At 53.7% G+C, this 17691-nt stretch overlaps 1 protein-coding gene across 22 annotated transcripts in view; it reads right to left on the reverse strand.

Annotated features, from left to right (window-relative positions):
• The window catches only part of ATXN2 (ataxin 2), a 1802199-nt gene that overhangs the window by 426129 nt on the left and 1358379 nt on the right, over window positions 1-17691 (reverse strand). The window lies entirely within an intron of this gene.

The following is a 17691-nucleotide window of genomic DNA, read 5'->3' on the forward strand; positions in this document are numbered from 1 at the left end:
AATGCCCTATCAGCTGCCTGACAGAAGTCATTGAGGAAGACTCCACGTCCCAAAGCAGTGGTAGCCGCCGTCGCCCTGGTGAATGGGCGTGTTGGCCCACTGGAGGCTCCTTCTTTGGCAAGGAATAGCAAGCTTTGATGCACAAAACAACTCGTCTCGAGATGGTCCGTTTGTGCACGGGTCGACCTTTTTTAGCACCCAAGTAGCCACAAAGAGCTGGTCATCCACCCAGAATTGGTTTGTGCGATCCAAATAAGATGAAAGCACACGTTTTGGATCCAGTCAGTGGAGCATCTCTTCTTCTTTGGAAGGATGCGGAAAGAAGGTGGGCAAAGTGATGTTCAGTCCAATGTGGAAAGAAGTAACCACTTTGGGAAGGAAGGATGGACGAATTCGAAGGACAATCTTGTCCGGATGAACAGCCAGAAAAAGAGGCTTAGAAGAAAGTGATTGGAGCTCACTCACCCTGCGCACAGAGGTGATGGCCACCATAAAGGCAGTTTTAAAGGTCAAAAGCCTGAGAGGGCAGTTATGTAGCGGCTCAAATGGAGCACACGTAAGATATGTAAGCTCCAAGTTCAAGTCCCACTGGGGCATTACGAAGGGAACAGGAGGAAAAAGATGAATAATGCGCTTAAGAAAGCGATTTACAACAGGGGACTTGAAAAGAGAAGGTTGATCAGGAAGTCTAAGAAAGGTTGAAATGGCCGAGAGGTAGCCCTTTAGAGTACCCAGAGCAGAGCCCTGCTGGACCCAGAGCAGAGCCCTGCTGGACCAGAGAAAGGGGGAACAAGAGAACCTCAGATAGAGTGGTGGAAAGGGGATTCACAGCCTTTGCCGTGCACCATGCCACAAATGTGTTCCATCTGCAGGAGTATACAGTCTTAGTGGAGGGACACCTGGCTGCCAAGACAACATCACAGACTTCGGGAGGCAGGTAGAAAGCGGTCAACTGTCGCCGCTCAAACTCCACACACAGAGGTGGAGGCTGGACCGGTTTGAGTGGAGGACCGTCCCCTGCAGCTGCGACAGAAGAGCCAGTGGGATAGGTTGATCGATGGCCATGTGTATTAGCTCGAGATACCAGACTCTTCGTGCCCAATCCGGTGCCAAAAGAATGACTTGAGCCCGGTCGCGAGTGATCTTCAGCACTCTGGGCAGAAGTGGTATAGGCGGAAAGGCGTATAGAAGACCGCAACTCCACTTGTGCCGAAAAGCATCGCAGAGCGCGTGCTGCCTTGGCAATTCCAACGCGCAGAATTGCTGACATTGCGTGTTCTCTTCGTGGCGGACAGATCTAACCAAGGCTCTCCCGCTGTTGAAAGAGACCTTGCAGCATTATACCCAACCTTGGTCACTGATAGCCACAACACACTCCACAAGACCAGGGAGGCTTGGCAGGAAGACTTGAGTCCACTTGACGAGGACAACTGGGGGGAGGATCTTGAATCCCTGCGTGGTACAACCATTGCGATTCAGAAAAGGGGGTGGTGATGGACAGAGCATCTGAATTAAGCAGACCACTCCTACCCAGTCCAAAGATCAGGGCTTGATCCATCACCGTTTATTAGCTCACTGCACCATCCCAGCTCAGAACCTGGCTACATGCAAATTAGTCTGTCCCTGGCCCAGTGCATCATGGGAACAGGGCAGACCAAACTACCAAGCCAATTCTTTTACTGGAAAGGAAACAAGCTTCCGGGGACCGGTTTCTAGCATTACAGCCGTCTTCGGCCCGGCTTGCTTGAATCCTGATGGTGCAGTGAGCAAGGGACTCACATCTGAGCATACCCTTCCACGCTTATGGTGGACAAAACGATTCAGAATAGGGGGTGGTGATGGACAGAGTATCTGAATTAAGCAGACCACTCCTACCCAATCCAAAGATCATGGCTTGATCCATCACCGTTTTTTAGCTCACTGCACCATCTCAGCTCAGAACCTGGCTACATGCAAATTAGTCTGTCCCTGGCCCAGTGCATCATGGGAACAGGGCAGACCAAACTACCAAGCCAATTCTTTTACTGGAAAGGAAACAAGCTTCCGGGGACCGGTTTCTGGCATTACAGCCGTCTTCGGCCCGGCTTGCTTGAATCCTGATGGTGCAGTGAGCAAGGGACTCACATCTGAGCATACCCTTCCACGCTTATGGTGGACAAAACGATTCAGAAAAGGGGGTGGTGATGGACAGAGTATCTGAATTAAGCGGACCACTCCTACCCAGTCCAAAGATCAGGGCTTGATCCATCACCGTTTTTTAGCTCACTGCACCAATCCAGCTCAGAACCTGGCTACATGCAAATTAGTCTGTCCCTGGCCCAGTGCATCATGGGAACAGGGCAGACCAAACTACCAAGCCAATTCTTTTACTGGAAAGGAAACAATCTTCCGGGGACCGGTTTCTGGCATTACAGCCGTCTTCGGCCCGGCTTGCTTGAATTCTGATGGTGCAGTGAGCAAGGGACTCACATCTGAGCATACCCTTCCACGCTTATGGTGGACAAAACGATTCAGAAAAGGGGGTGGTGATGGACAGAGTATCTGAAGAAATGCGTTACTTACCTGTAACAGCAGTTATCCAGTATTGGTGTCTTTCATAGATTCACATGCCTGAATCATTCCCCGTCGTCGAGACGGGAGCCTCCGGTAAATAAAAAAGTAATGTCCATAGACATACATAGAGAGAAAGGGTCCAAGGGTCTCCCCTTAGCAGCCTTTCCTTGTCCTTATGTAAAAAGGACCAAACTGACCTAGTCAGCCAATCAGCTCCGACCTCCCTCTAGAACCTTCCTGGGAGGAGCCTCAGTCCCTCAGATTTTCGTACGCACCCAGCTAGGTTTGGCGTAATATAGTTCCGAGAGGGAGGTGAGTCCTTCCCGGGGAGGCGGGAGGGTTGCATGTGAATCTATGAAAGACACCAATACTGGATAACTGCTGTTACAGGTAAGTAACGCATTTCTTATCCAGTATTAGGGGTGTCTTTCATAGATTCACATGCCTGAATCAGAGTAGCTAGCAATCACAGTAGCACATTTGTAAAACAGAGTCGCTCTGCCGTCATAGTAGATAATGCATATAATATCATACAATAAAGAGACAGCTTAGATATAATATCATCAGAGCAATAATGTGCATACCTGGAAGGCGGGATGTAGGAAGGCTCACCTTACTGAAAGAGATGGCGAAGCACCGCCTGGCCCACTGCCGCATCCTTCTGGAGTTCAATGTCCAGGCAGTAGTGTCTGGAGAAAGTATGCGGTGACTTCCAGGTCGCCGCCCTGCAGATGTCCAGGATTGGCACTCCTGCAAACAGCGCCGCTGACGTGGACATCGCCCTGGTGGAATGAGCGGTAACATGATCATTCAGAGGCCGGCCGGCCTGTTCGTGGCAGAAGGAAATCGCCGAGGAGATCCATCTGGATATGCTTTGCTTCGTGAGTGGTAGGCCCATTCTTGGCCTGCTGTATGCCACGAACAGCTGTGAGGATTTCCTTAGATCCTTAGTCTTCTCCAGGTAGAATTTCAGGCACCTCATAAGGTCCAAAGAATGCAGTGACCTTTCCGCTGCTGTGGAAGGGTTGGCGAAGAAAGACCTAAGGACCAAAGGTTCGTTGAGATGGAAGTCCGACGGTACCTTTGGAATGAACTTAGGGTTTGGTCGCAGTATCACCCTATCATGTCTGAATTGTAGATAAGGTTCTTGAATGGACAAGGCTTGCAGCTCGCTGACCCTTCTGGCCGAAGTTAGAGCGAGCAAGAGTGCAGTTTTCCATGAAAGGTGTTGAAGCGATGCCCTGTGAATGGGTTCAAACGGGTGTCGCATGAGCTGGTTGAGTACCAGGTTAAGCTGCCAGGTGGGGGGTACCTTCCGAGGCCTCGGGAAGGATCTGTATAGTCCTTTGAGGAATTGTTTAACTAGCCGACTAGACCACAGAGATGGTCCTGTGATCGTTCTGGTGAACCTCGAGATTGCTGCCAGGTGGACTTTGATGGACGCATGCGCCAGTCCCGACTGGGCCAAATGCAGGAGGTATGGTAGTATTTGTTCTGGTGTGATGGTGAGTGGCCGTAAGCCCTGTTCCGAGCACCATATGCAGAACCTCTTCCATTTGAGACAGTAGGTCTTGTTCGTACTGTCCGCTCTTGCTTTGGCTAGCACATCCCTGCAGTCTTGTGGGATATTCAGGCCCCCGAATTCTCTGTGCTCAGGAGCCAGGCTGATAATTTGAGCGATTGGAGGTTCGGGTGTTGCACTTGCCCGTTGGACATCGTCAGTAGGGCTGGGTGTTGGTGCAGTCGGATCGGTGATTTGATGGATAGTCGAAGCAGATCCGAGAACCAGTGTTGCCTCGGCCAGGACGGGGCGATCAAGATCAGGGTGCATGGTTCCGCTTTCATTTTCCTCAGGAGCCGTGGAATCATCGGGAATGGAGGAAAGGCGTATGCAAAGACGCTGTACCATCCGATGGAGAACGCATTTCCTAGCGATCCTGGTTGGGGATGCCAACTTGCGTAGCACGGGCATTTTGCGTTCCTCCTGGTGGCAAAGAGGTCGATGTTTGGGACTCCCCAAAGAGAGAAGATGTGAGTGAGGGCGCTGTCCGATAGTTCCCACTCGTGGGAGAGGGATTTTTGCCTGCTCAGGGCGTCCGCGATGGTATTGTCCCTTCCCGGCACGTATTCCGCTTTGAGTTGGATGTCGTGTAGTACCAGCCAGTTCCAGATCGTCTGTGATTCGCGTGAGAGCGAGAGTGAACGCGTTCCCCCTTGTTTGTTCAAATAGTGCATCGTCGTGGTCTTGTCCGTCCTGACGAGCACTGGGGATTTCTGGATGCGGGGTAGGAAGGCTTGTAGAGCCAGAAACACTGCTCTCAGCTCCAAGAGGTTGATATGGAGCAATTGCTCTTGAGAGTCCCATTTGCCGCTGATCTGTAGGTCCTGGAGCACCGCGCCCCAACCCTCTAGGGAGGCGTCTGTTGTTATCACCAGCGGTGATGCTGGGAGGAGAAACGGTAAGCCCACCATCAGATTGTGACGACTTGTCCACCATTGTAGAGCTTTTGAAATCTTCGGTGTGATCCGAAGGATGTCTTCGAATGAGCCAGTGCTTTGTGTCCATTGGCTCGCGAGTGCCTCCTGCAAGGGCCGCATTCTGAGCCTGCAGTGCGGTATGAGGAGTATGCAGGAAGACATCATCCCCAGGAGGGAGGAGTAAGTCCGAACTTTCAGGTGCTTTTTCTTTGCCACAGCCGTGGCCAGAGATAAGATCCTGTCTGCTCTTTCTTTTGAGGGGAAGGCCTTCGTGCAGCTTGTGTCTAGCATGGCCCCTAGGAAGGTAATTTTTGTTGCGGGCACCATGCATGATTTCTTGATATTGAGCGTCAATCCCAGATTTTGAAAGAGATTGGTGCAGGCGTTGGAGGACGTGACCGCGTCCCCAGGTGAGGGTGCTTTCACCAGCCAGTCGTCTAGGTAGGGGAAGACTTGGTGGCCCAGTTGGCGCAGGAATGCCGCCACAGGCGCAAGGCATTTCGTGAATATGCGCGGTGCGGACTTGAGGCCGAACGGCAGTACTTTGAACTGATAGTGACGGTCCGCCACCTCGAATCTTAGGAACTTCCGGTGAGTTTTGAGGATAGGGATGTGGTAGTATGCATCCTGGAGATCCAGTGACACCATAAAATCTCCTTTCTCTAGAATGCCCAGGATTTCCTGAATTGTCACCATCCTGAATGATTGGCTTCGTAGGAAGGTGTTGAGCCCCCGGAGATCCAGGATGGGTCTCCACTTGTTTTCTTTTTGTTGTACAAGAAAGAAGTGGGAGTAAAATCCTTTCCCCTTCGAGGATGCCGGAACCCTTTCGATTGCTCCTTTTTGTAGCATTGTCGAAAGTTCCTTTAGAAGCAGGCGTGGATGTTTGTGTGTCCGTCTGCGTGGAGGGGTATTGGGAGGGATGGAGGTGAACTCGAGAGAGTGGCCAAATCGAATAATTTGAAGAACCCACCGGTCCGTGGTGATGTTCTGCCAATTGTGAAGGAAATGGGTCAGCTTTCCTCCAATTTGAAAGGACGGAGATGGTGTTCGGACTGGCTGGAGGAGGTGGTCACTGGCGGCCGCCAGCGACCCTCTTGGTGTTTTTACCTCTGTAGGACGATCTTCCGAATGAAGACTGTCTGCCCTGTTGTTGCTTGTTTTGGTACTGGCCTTTTTGATTGTACGAGAATGAGGACGAGGACCTGTTTTGATATGAGCCTCGATAGGAGGATTGACCCCTGGGCTTGTTGCCCCGAAAGGACTGGTTTCTGAACTGTAGAGATCCCAGGGCCCTTGCCGTGTCTGTGTCCTTTTTAATGGCCTGTAGGGCCTCGTCGACCTGTACTCCAAACAGGTGCTGGCCGTCGAAGGGCATGTCTAGAACCTTTGCCTGAACTTCTTGGCGGAATGAAGTGGCTTTGAGCCATCCCCGTCGTCTCAGTACAGCCGCTCCCGCAAGTTGACGGAAGCCTGTCATGGCTGCGTCGATAGCACAGTCTATGAGCTCCGCTGCAGAAGATTGACCCTCCACGAGGAGCGCTTTCACCTCACCCTGGACGTCATCAGGTAGTTCCTTTATGTAAGGGGCAATGTCCTCCCATAATTGTCGATTGTAACGCCCTAGCAAGGCAATGGAGTTGGCCACCTTGATGGACATGGCCGATGTGGAAGTGAAGCGCTTGCCTATCGTGTCCAGTTTCCTGCCCTCTTTGTCCGGGGGAGCTGACAGTGGTGATGAAGGGTTGCGGGAGTTTTTCTGGGCCGCCTGCGTCACTACCGAGTCCGGTTTGGGGTGACCATTTAGGCAAGCCGCTGCAGTGAGTGGTGCCCTGTATTTTTTATCAAGGCGTGGGACCACCGCTGGCACAGAAGCAGGAGTGAGCATTAGCTTCTTTCCCTGTTCCCACAAAAAGTCTATGATTGGAACAGCTTTTGCAGATTTTTGAGGCTGTTCCTTGAAGTCGTGGAGGAAACAGTCCGTTTCCGTGGATTCCACCACCATGTGGAATCTCTTCGCCGCTCTCTCCACCAGCTTGTGGAAACCCGCAATGTCCACCTGTGGGGAGTCCGCTTGGCGTGGTTGTGGTGAAGCTGGGGATGATGTAATATATTCGTCCTCATCAGCCTGGTCCGAGTGGTCTGAGTGAACCTCCTGGACCTCTCCTTCCTCCAGTTCTTCCTCTTCCTCTTCTTCGTCCGAAGAGACCACCACTTGAGGATGAACTTCCTGGTGGGGTTGATGGCGAGGATGAGGGCGTTCCGGTGCGGACACCTGAACATGCACTGGAGGTGTCTGATCTTCTTTGTCCCCTGGTGCGGGACTCTCAGGTGCTTGACCTCCTTTGCTAGGCTCCGGAAAGCGCTGCTTGTAGTCTTGCACAAGAAGTTTCAAGTCATCCACCAGGGTCGCCGGCAGGCATATCATGGGGGTGACTTCGGTGTGGACACTGGCTTGGACCGAGTGTTCCTGATACGTGAATTCGTCCTGTTCCTCATCAGTGCTTTGGCATTTTATGTGGAGGTCTGTGAGTGAAGTAGCGGGATTCAGATGGTCATCCTCCTCGGATTCCTCGCTTTGGAAAATTTCTTGAGGTGGTTGTTTTTCCACCTTGCTAGGAGACGTCGTTTCCGGGGTAATTATTGACTTGCCCTGTTTGGTAGACTGAATGGTAGAGCTCGTAGTCGTCGAGGGGGCCGTCGACGGTGGTAGCATCATGTACGGCGTCTCCACCAGCTTTGATTTCTTCCATGTTTCGTTCGTCGTCGAATCGCCCGTCGACGGTGTCGTCGTCGAGCCCGTCGTCGACGGTGTCTTCGTCGACGGTGTCTTCGTCGACGGTGTCTTCGTCGACGGTGTCTTCGTCGACGGTGTCTTCGTCGGTGTCTTCGACGACGGTGTCTTCGTCGACGGTGTCTTCGTCGACGGTGTCTTCGTCGACGAGCCGGGCGTCGACGAGGTCTTCGTCGACGGAGGGGTGGACGAAGGGATCTTGGTCGTCGACGACTGCGCAGCCGTCGTCATCGACGGTGCCTTCGTAGACGATTGTCTCGTCGACGAGTCTCTCGTCGACACTCTCGTCAACGACGGTTTTGACGACGATGTGCTCGTCGCTGTTGATGGCGTCGTCGACGGTGTAGTCTTCGTGGTCGACATGGTCAGGGGAATAATTGAAGAAACAGGCCTACCTGTAGATGAAGAGGAAGTAGTCATCGTCGTTGAAGCTGAGGGCGACGATGCCGATGTGGTAGACACCGTGGTTTTTACTGAAGTAGTCCTCTGGCTTTGTCTGGAGGACGGAGCAGGCATTTTGAAGGTTTTATCTTCCTTCGCCGACACTGAGGATGACGCCGATCTCTCCTCAGAAGACTTTTTGTGAGTCTTCGCAGGAGGAGTGTCTGAGTGGCCCGGGGAAGCGTCCCTTGGCCTCTTGCTCGAGACAGCGGAAGTTCTGGAAACGCTGCTCACAGAGGACTCTGGATTGTCCCTGTTCTTAAGCCTGTCCAGCCAGATCAGAAGGCAACCTTCTCTGTCTCTCACGGTCTTTTTGGGAAAAGACCGACAGATTGCGCATTTTTCCGAATTATGATCCGGGTAAAGGCAATATAGGCACAGGTCGTGTTTATCATCCACATGAATCCTTTTCTTGCTGCAGGAAGAGCAGGCCCTGAACAGGGCTTTCTTCCCCGAGTCAGACATGAAAAAGGCAGTATAAACACACACTTACTTCAGGGGTAGTGTGTTGAGGAAGTCCTTGAAGAGTTTTTAGGTTCAGAGAAACTTCCAAGAGAGTTTGTTGATTTTTAGAATAATCCTGAGGAGAGCTCAGGCTGGAGACTCCCTAGCACAACGTGCGGTAGAAAATCTGAGGGACTGAGGCTCCTCCCAGGAAGGTTCTAGAGGGAGGTCGGAGCTGATTGGCTGACTAGGTCAGTTTGGTCCTTTTTACATAAAGACAAGGAAAGGCTGCTAAGGGGAGACCCTTGGACCCTTTCTCTCTATGTATGTCTATGGACATTACTTTTTTATTTACCGGAGGCTCCCGTCTCGACGACGTGGAATGATTCAGGCATGTGAATCTATGAAAGACACCCCTAATACTGGATAATTAAGCAGACCACTCCTACCCAGTCCAAAGATCAGGGCTTGATCCATCACCGTTTTTTAGCTCACTGCACCATCCCAGCTCAGAACCTGGCTACATGCAAATTAGTCTGTCCCTGGCCCAGTGCATCATGGGAACAGGGCAGACCAAACTACCAAGCCAATTCTTTTACTGGAAAGGAAACAAGCTTCCGGGGACCGGTTTCTGGCATTACAACCGTCTTCGGCCCGGCTTGCTTGAATCCTGATGGTGCAGTGAGCAAGGGACTCACATCTGAGCATACCCTTCCACGCTTATGGTGGACAAAACGATTCAGAAAAGGGGGTGGTGATGGACAGAGTATCTGAATTAAGCAGACCACTCCTACCCAGTCCAAAGATCAGGGCTTGATCCATCACCGTTTTTTAGCTCACTGCACCATCCCAGCTCAGAACCTGGCTACATGCAAATTAGTCTGTCCCAGGCCCAGTTCTGAGCTGGGCCAGGGACAGACTAGCCAGGTTCTGAGCTGACGCACAAGTTACTTATTTTTGGTAACAATATATCTGTAAGAAACAGTAGTTAGTATTAGATTCCTTACCTTAGAATATCCCCAGGCATCAGACTGGATCTGGAAATTTTTGCGTAGCAGTACCCCTGAGCGTCGGTAGGCGTCGTCTGCGGCTCCGCGTCCATCGCCGGCGGCGTTGGCGCCGGGATGACGTCGGCGGAGTACTTGGACGCCGCCCGCGAGCGCTGACGTTTGTTCTTATACACAGCTCTTCCACGCCAGAAACGAAGAGCCATGATAAAAACCAACACTGGTGCCATGAAACTAGGGCCCTGAAAGGAGATGACCTTAACCCTAGATATCGGTTCGCAGAACAGGGAGGATGGATGGGGCGGTAAGGAATCTAATGCTAACTACTGTTTCTTACAGATATATTGTTACCGAAGGTAAGTAACTTGTGCATCTTAAAGAAACAGGTTAGTATTCGATTCCTTACATTAGAATAGATACCCCAGCAATACCAACCCCGGTGGTGGATCTGCGAACCAATGATCACACCAGAAAGTCCTGGAGGACGGAACGGCCAAAGAAGCCATCCCTCCGGACTTGGCTGTCCAGGCAGTAGTGTCTTGCGAACGTGTGCAGCGAGGCCCACATAGCTGCCTGACAGATGTCCTGCACGGGGACTCCCCGACCCAGGGCAGTAGTAGCCGCCGTGGCCCGAGTGGAATGGGCCCTTAGCCCAACAGGAGGCTCCTTCTTAGCTAAAGAGTAGCATGCCTTGATACACAAGACGACCCACCGAGAGAGGGTCCGTTTGTGCACCGCCCGTCCCTTCTTAGCGCCCACGTAACCAACAAAGAGTTGGTCATCCACCCGGAACTGGCGTGTGCGATCTAAATAGAAAGAGAGCGCACGTTTTGGGTCCAGATGGTGGAGCCTCTCTGGATGCGGAGGCGGAAAGAAGGTGGCCAAGGTGATGGGACTGCCCGATGTGGAAGGCTGTGACTACCTTGGGCAGGAAAGAGGGTCTTGTCCGCAATACAACCTTTTCCGGATGGACAGAAAGGAAGGGAGGCTTGGATGAAAGAGCCTGGAGCTCACTTACTCTCCTGGCAGAGGTGATGGCAACCAGGAAAGCAGTCTTAAGGGTAAGAAGACGGAGAGGACAGTTATGAAGTGGCTCGAAGGGAGCGCACATCAGAAAAGTTAGTACAAGGTTCAAGTCCCACTGAGGCATCACAAAAGGAACAGGTGGGGAACATATGAGTGATGCCCTTTAAGAACCTATTAACAGCCGGGGACTTGAACAAAGAAGGCTGATCAGTTAGCCTTAAGAAGGCGGAAAGGGCAGAAAGGTACAAATGTCCTGCAAGGGAATGCCAAGTCCCAAGGCAGTAGTGGCTGCCGTTGCCCTGGTCGAATGGGCACGCAGCCCCACCAGAGGCTCCTTCTTGGCCAAGGAGTAACATGGTTTGATGCACAAAATGACTCACCGGTAGATGGTCCGTTTGTGCACAGCTCGACCTTTTTTAGCGCCCACGTAGCCAACGCGGAAATGGCCGAATTATAGCCTTTGGTAGTGCCCAGAGCAGAGCCCTGCTGGGCCAAAGATAGGAGAAACAGAAGAACCTCAGAAAGAGTGGCCGAAAGGGGATACGCAGCCTTTGCTGTGCACCACGCCACAAATCTGTTCCATCCGCAGGCGTATACCGTTTTAGTGGAGGGACGCCTGGCTGCCAGAATGACATTACAGACTTCGGAAGAAAGGTCGAAAGCGTTCCCTTCGGTGGCGAATAGATCTAACCAAGGCTCTCTCCATCGCAGAAAGAGATCTTGCGCCACGTCAGAGTTCAGACGCCACTCGTGATCCACCATGCACCGGCGGCTGAGTTAGTCTTCCCTGGCGTTCAGAGAACCTGCCAGGTGTTGAACCACCAAGGTAATGCCTTGATGTTCCTGCCATGTCCAGAGGCGCAGAGCCTCCTGACATACGGTCCATGACCCCACCCAGCCCTGTTTGTTGCAATACCACATGGCGGTGGTGTTGTCTGTGAACATCTGCACTACACTTTACAGGACAGGGGGAAGGAATGCCTTCAGAGCAAGCCAAATCGCCCGCAGCTCCAGAAGGATGATATGGGGCCGGGACTCGGCCGGAGACCAGAGACCTCCGATCTCCGCCTCTCCCATGTGACCTCCCCATCCCAGGAGGGACGCATCCGTCACCACTGTGTGCTCTGGTTGGGGAAGGGAGAGGGATCTGCCAATGACCCAGTCACGATTTGTGAGCCACCACTGTAACTGTCGTGCAGCGCCCTCCGAAATCTGGACGTAATCGGACAGGTTGCCCTGATGCTGTGCCCAATGGAACTTCATGTCCCACTGCAGAGCCCACATATGCCATTTGGCATGTGTCACCAGCAGGAGGCAATCAGGCCCAGAAGCCAGGGGGCGATCCTGACTCAGACCCGGGATAGAGGCTGAAAGAACGGAATCATAGCCTGAATATCCCGGACTCGCTTCTCGGGAGAATAAACCTGAAATAGCGTTGAATCCAGAACCGCTCCGATGAAAGGGAGCTTCTGAGAGGGACTCCGGTGCAGCTTCGCCACGTTGATGGAGAATCCCAGCAAATGCAGGAGGTCGGCCGTAGTCTGGAGGTGGGAGACAACTGCCTGGGGCGAGTCCGCCTTCAACAGCCAGTCGTCGAGGTAGGGGGAAGACTGACACCCCAGACCTGTGCAGATGAGCTGCGACACCGCCATCACTTTTGTGAACACCTGAGGGTCGCTGGTAAGGCCGAAGGGGAGCACAGCAAACAAAATGCTCCTGGCCCACCATGAGCCGCAGGTAATGCCGGTGGGCGGGCAGGACGGGGATATGAAAATATGCGTCCTGCAAATCCAACACTACTATCCAGTCTCCAGGGTCAAGGGCAGTCAGGACCTGAGTCAGAGTCAGCATCTTGAACTTCTCCTTCCGGAGGAAGCGATTGACGTCCCGGAGGTCCAAGTTGGGGCGCAGGCCCCCTTTGTCCTTCTTGGGGACCAAAAAGTAGTGGGAATAACACTCTCTACTTCCTGATTGGGAACGTACTCGATGGCCTCCTTGGCTAGGAGGGCCGAGACTTCCAGACGGAAAAGAGCCAAATGATCCCCCGATATGCGGTGGTACTGAGGTGGCATGGCTGGAGGGGAGGACAGAAAGGGGAGCGAGTAGCCTTAGCAGATTATCTGCAGCACCCACTTGTCCGATGTGATTTCGCGCCATTGGTGGAGGTGATGACGGACCCTGCCTCCTACCGGCGTGGGGTGCTCCCTAAAGCTCGGCTTAGGAAGGCTTAGAGGTGGAAGCAGCTGGGGTCGAGGTGGACTGACCTGCCTGCTGGTTACCAGACCCGCCCCGCGGAAGTCACGTCCGCGGCCACGTTGAGGTTGGTTCTGCACAGGCTTTGTGGAGGAGCGTGCATGGGCCCTTTTACCCTGGCCACGAAAGGCACAAAACCCAGGCTTGGCAGGGCTTTTCGTGGAAAGACCCAAAGACTTGGCCGTGGCCCGCGAGTCTTTAAAGCGCTCCAGGGCATTGTCAGCCTTGTCGCCAAAGAGGCGGGAGCCCTCAATGGGCATATCCATGAGCGAGCTCTGGACATCAAGCGAGAACCCGGTAGACTGCAACGAGGCATGGTGCCGTAACTCCACAGTAGTGGAAATCGCCCTCCCCAAGAAATTAGCCGTGTCCAGACCTCACCTGATGACAAACTTCGCTGCATCCTTGCCCTCCGCTATTGCTTGGGAACGGACAACCTGGACCTCCTCAGAACACTGAGGCAGGACCTCTGCTACCGAATCCCACACAGCGTGCAAGTAACGGGCCAACAAGCAGGCGGTATTAACTGACCACAACCCCAAGCTGGCCAAGGAGAACAACCTCTTGCCATATTGGCAGCTTCTTAGAGTCCTTATCCGGCGGAACCGTGGGAAAGGCACTCTGCGACGTCAAGGCCTGAATGGCCAGGCTCTCAGGCGTGGGGTGAGTGGTCAAGAAGGCAGGATCCCCAAGGGCCGGACGATGACGCCTGGCGACGTTCTTATCCACCGGTGCCCCCGAGTCGGCCGCAACCAAGTGCCCAAGAGGACTTCGGTAAGGGCCTCCTAGAAAGGGAGCAGCGGTTCTGACGAAGTAGACGCCGTCTGGAGCACCTCCGTGAGGAGGTTGGTCTTAAGGGCCACCGTAGGGAGGTCCAGATGGAAAGCCTCCGCAGCCCGACGCAGGTCCATAGTGTAGGAAGCGCCCTTCTCCGTTGTAGGGGGAGGGGAATCAAACTCCGGGTCAGAAGACACCTCAAGTTCACCAGCATCTTCAAGGTCATCCACCCAATCCTGCTCGGAGTCACACTGCCGTACAAGTAGGTCCTCGGAGCCGTCCCAATTCTCATCCCGCTCCGGAGTAGAAGGAGCCGGACGCGGCGGCTGGGCCAGAGGGGGCAAGCGGCGCCGGCCGGGGCCAAACCGGAGCCGCATCCCAATGCGGATCCCAGGTCGGAATGAAATGGTCAGAGAACCGGGCAGGGGCGGGATAAACGGCACTCAGTGCGGCACCTGTGGCGGAGCCAGGGGCCGCGCTGGGGCCGGAGCAAAGGGCAGCGCCGGGGCCGGAGCCAGCGGCGCTGCACCTTGTGGCGCCAGGGCCAGATCCGAGGGCGCTGGATCCAGTGGCTCCGGGGCCGGCACCAGAGGCGGTGCCGCCGGACCAACAGGATCTGGGCACGGGACCGCGGGCGGGGGCCCAAGACCTAAACAGGCGGTCCATGGCAGCAAGAAACTCTTGCATTTGTTCGGGAGCTGCTGACTGACCCGGGAATAGCGGGTAGGCTGCGGGACTCACAGGCTCCGGAGGATAGACCGGGGGAAGTCGGAGAGCGAACATGCGCTTCTTCAACTTTTTCTTATGGCGTCGCTTACCGGAATCTGAAGGTGAAGACTTAAAGCCCGAGGAGTGGCGGCTCCGGTCCCGGGAATGGCCCCTAGACCCGGAGCGGCGGTGAGAGGAGTGCCGGACCTCCAGCAACTTTCGGCGCCGCTCCTGCAAGGCTTTCGGGGCCATGGAACGGCAGTCCCGACAGTCCCAGGAGTCATGGTCGGTCTCCAGGCAGTAGTGGTTGACATCATGGGGGTCCGCCACCGACATATTACGGCAGCACAAACCACAAGACTTAAAGCCGGGCATCCCTAAGTGCACCAGGAGACAAGCGAAGGAGACAAAAAGTCTCAAAAATGTGGTCAAAAAATGGCTGAGGTACGTGCTCAATGTGCGCTTTCGACGGGGAAAAAGAAAGAACTGACGTCAGCGTGCATGGGTGGCGCCTAAGTAGCCTCTGTGACGTCATCCCGGCCCTTACGACGCCAGTGAAGGACGCGGAGCCACACGTCGCCACCTACTGGCGCGCAGGGGTACTGCTAAGCAGAAAACTTTCCGGATCCAGACTGGCTCCTGGGGAATATTCGCACGGTAAGGAATCTATCACTAATGTGTATCTTTCAGATCACCTGTATTACTCTTCCCCGTACAGAGGGAAGGAATGCTTTGAGTGCAAGACGAATCGCCTGAAGCTCCAGAAGGTTGATGTGGAGCCCGAACTCCCCCGGAGACCAGAGGCCTCTGATCTCCACCTCCCCCATGTGGCCGCCCCATCCCAGAAGTGATGCATCGGTCACTACTGTGAACTCTTGTTGGGGAAGGGAGAGGGATCTTCCGTCGACCCAATCCTGGTTCGTTAGTCACCAATGTAATTGGTGTGCAGTGCACTCCGAGATCTGGACGCAATCGGACAGGTTCCCCTGATGTGGTGCCCACTGGAACTTTAAAAAAAAAAAACATTATCCAGTATTTGTAAAGCGCGCAGCTACCCGGAGGCATCCCGGCGCTGGGAAGATTAAGTGAGCTATTGCCAGGAGTCATATGGTGCTGGGCAGACCCCTGCCGCCGGACCCGGGGATCGAACTGTGATCCCCAGCGTCCGGTGTCAGTCGCCCTGGCCGCAGCGCCACACCTCAGTTCCCACTACCGAGCCTGCATATGCCATCTGGCATGGTCCATCAGCTGGATGCAGGAGGCCATCAGGCCCAGCAGCCGGAGGGTCATCCTGACCGAAACTCGGGATAGAGGCTGAAAGAGCAGAATCATAGCCCGAATATCCTGGACTCGTTGTTCGGGAGGATAGACCCGAAACTACGTTGTGGCCAGAACCGCTCCGATGAAGAGGAGCTTCTGACAGGGAGTCAGGTGCGACTTCAGCATGTTGATGGAGAACCCCAGCAAATGCAGGAGGTCTGCCGAAGTCTGGAGGTGGGAGATGACAGCCTGGGGCGAGCCTGCCTTCAACAGCCAGTCGTCGAGATAGGGGAAGACTGGAACCCCTGATCTGCACAGATGAGCTGCGCCCACCGCTATCACCTTCGTGAACACCCAAGGGGCGTTGGTAAGGCCAGAACAGAGTACGGTAAACTGAAAATACTTGTGGCCTAGAGTGAACCGCAAATAGCGCCAGTGTGCTGGCAGGACCGGGATATGAAAATAGGCGTCCTGCAAGTCCAACGCTACTATCAAGTCTCCAGGGTAGAGGGCAGACAGGACCTGAGCTAGTGTCAACATTTTGAACTTCTCCTTCCGGAGGAGACGGTTGACATTCCTGAGATCAAGATAGGACGCAGGCCCTTTGTCCTACTTGGGCACCAGAGAGTAGTGGGAGTAGCAACCACGACCTACTTCTGGGGCATGTACTCGCTCGATGGCTCCCTTGGCCAAGAAAGCCATAAATTGCTGTAGGAGAAGGGCCAGATGACATTCCGACATGAGATTGTACTGAGGTGGCATGGCTGGGGGGTAGTCTCGAAGGGGAGGTTGTAGCCCCTTCGAACTATCTGCAAAACCCATCTGTCCGACGTGATGGTGCACCAGTGGATGTGGTGGTGAACTGGCCCGCTCGCTGGCCCCAAGGCCCACGACGGTAGGACCCATGTGCCCGGCCCCGCAGGAACTGAACAGCTTGCGTCGGCCTGTGGCTCTGGTTGGAACGTGGTGGGGCATCCCATCCGTAGCCTTGAGAGGGGCAAAACGCAGACTGCACAGGGTGAGTAGTGGAGAGGCCCAAGGACTTGGCAGTAGTCGGTGAGTCCTTGAAGAGCTTTAACGAGCTGCCTGTCTTTTTGCCGAACAGGCGACAGCCATCAAAGGGCATGTCCATACGGGTAGCTTGGACATCCGCCAGTCGATCTCAGCCAGGCATAGCGTCGAAAGGCTACCGACGTGGAAATCAGCCTACCTAGCGCCTGAATATTGTTAATTCTGGCTGCGTTCAGTGAGAATGTTGGAGACACTTTGGAGACGTACTGGCTTTGATGAGCCAGTCGCCATGGTAGGGGAAGACACAAATGTGTTGCCTTCTTAGGTGAGAAGCAACCACTGCCAAACACTTTGTAAAGACTCTGGGAACTGTGGTGACTCCGAACTGGAGTACTTTGAAATGGTAAAGATGCCCCGCTACCATAAATCTGAGAAATTTGCGATGAGCGGGATGTATCGGAATATGGAGGTAGGCGTCCTTTAAGTCTAGAGTAGACAGGAAGTCACCCTGCTGTAGGAGTGGGAGCACTTGTTGAAGTCTTACCATATGAAAATGGTCTGATTATATGTAAAGATTTAATTTTTCAGAGGTCCAAGATGGGCCTGAGAAAAACGTCCTTCTTGGGTATGAGAAAATAGAAGGAGAATACGCCCGAGCCGTGGTATTGTGGTGGTAAGGGCTCTATAGCTCCTCTTACAAGTAGAGACTTAACCTCTTGTGTGAGGAGATGTAAGTGGTCTGGTGACAGTTTGTATGAACGTGGAGGAATGTTTGCAGGATTGTTGGTAAACTCCAGGCAATAACCAGAACGGATAATTTCTAGTACCCAATTCTCTGTAGTTATTGACTGCCAGATGAGCAGGAATTGTGTAAGACGCCCCTGACAGGTGTTAAATGGCCGGGGGGGGGGGGAGTGTAGGCAAGTTACTGTTTGGTGT

Source organism: Lissotriton vulgaris, chromosome 11 (genome assembly GCF_964263255.1).
Source record: "Lissotriton vulgaris chromosome 11, aLisVul1.2, whole genome shotgun sequence".
Taxonomy (NCBI): domain Eukaryota; kingdom Metazoa; phylum Chordata; class Amphibia; order Caudata; family Salamandridae; genus Lissotriton; species Lissotriton vulgaris.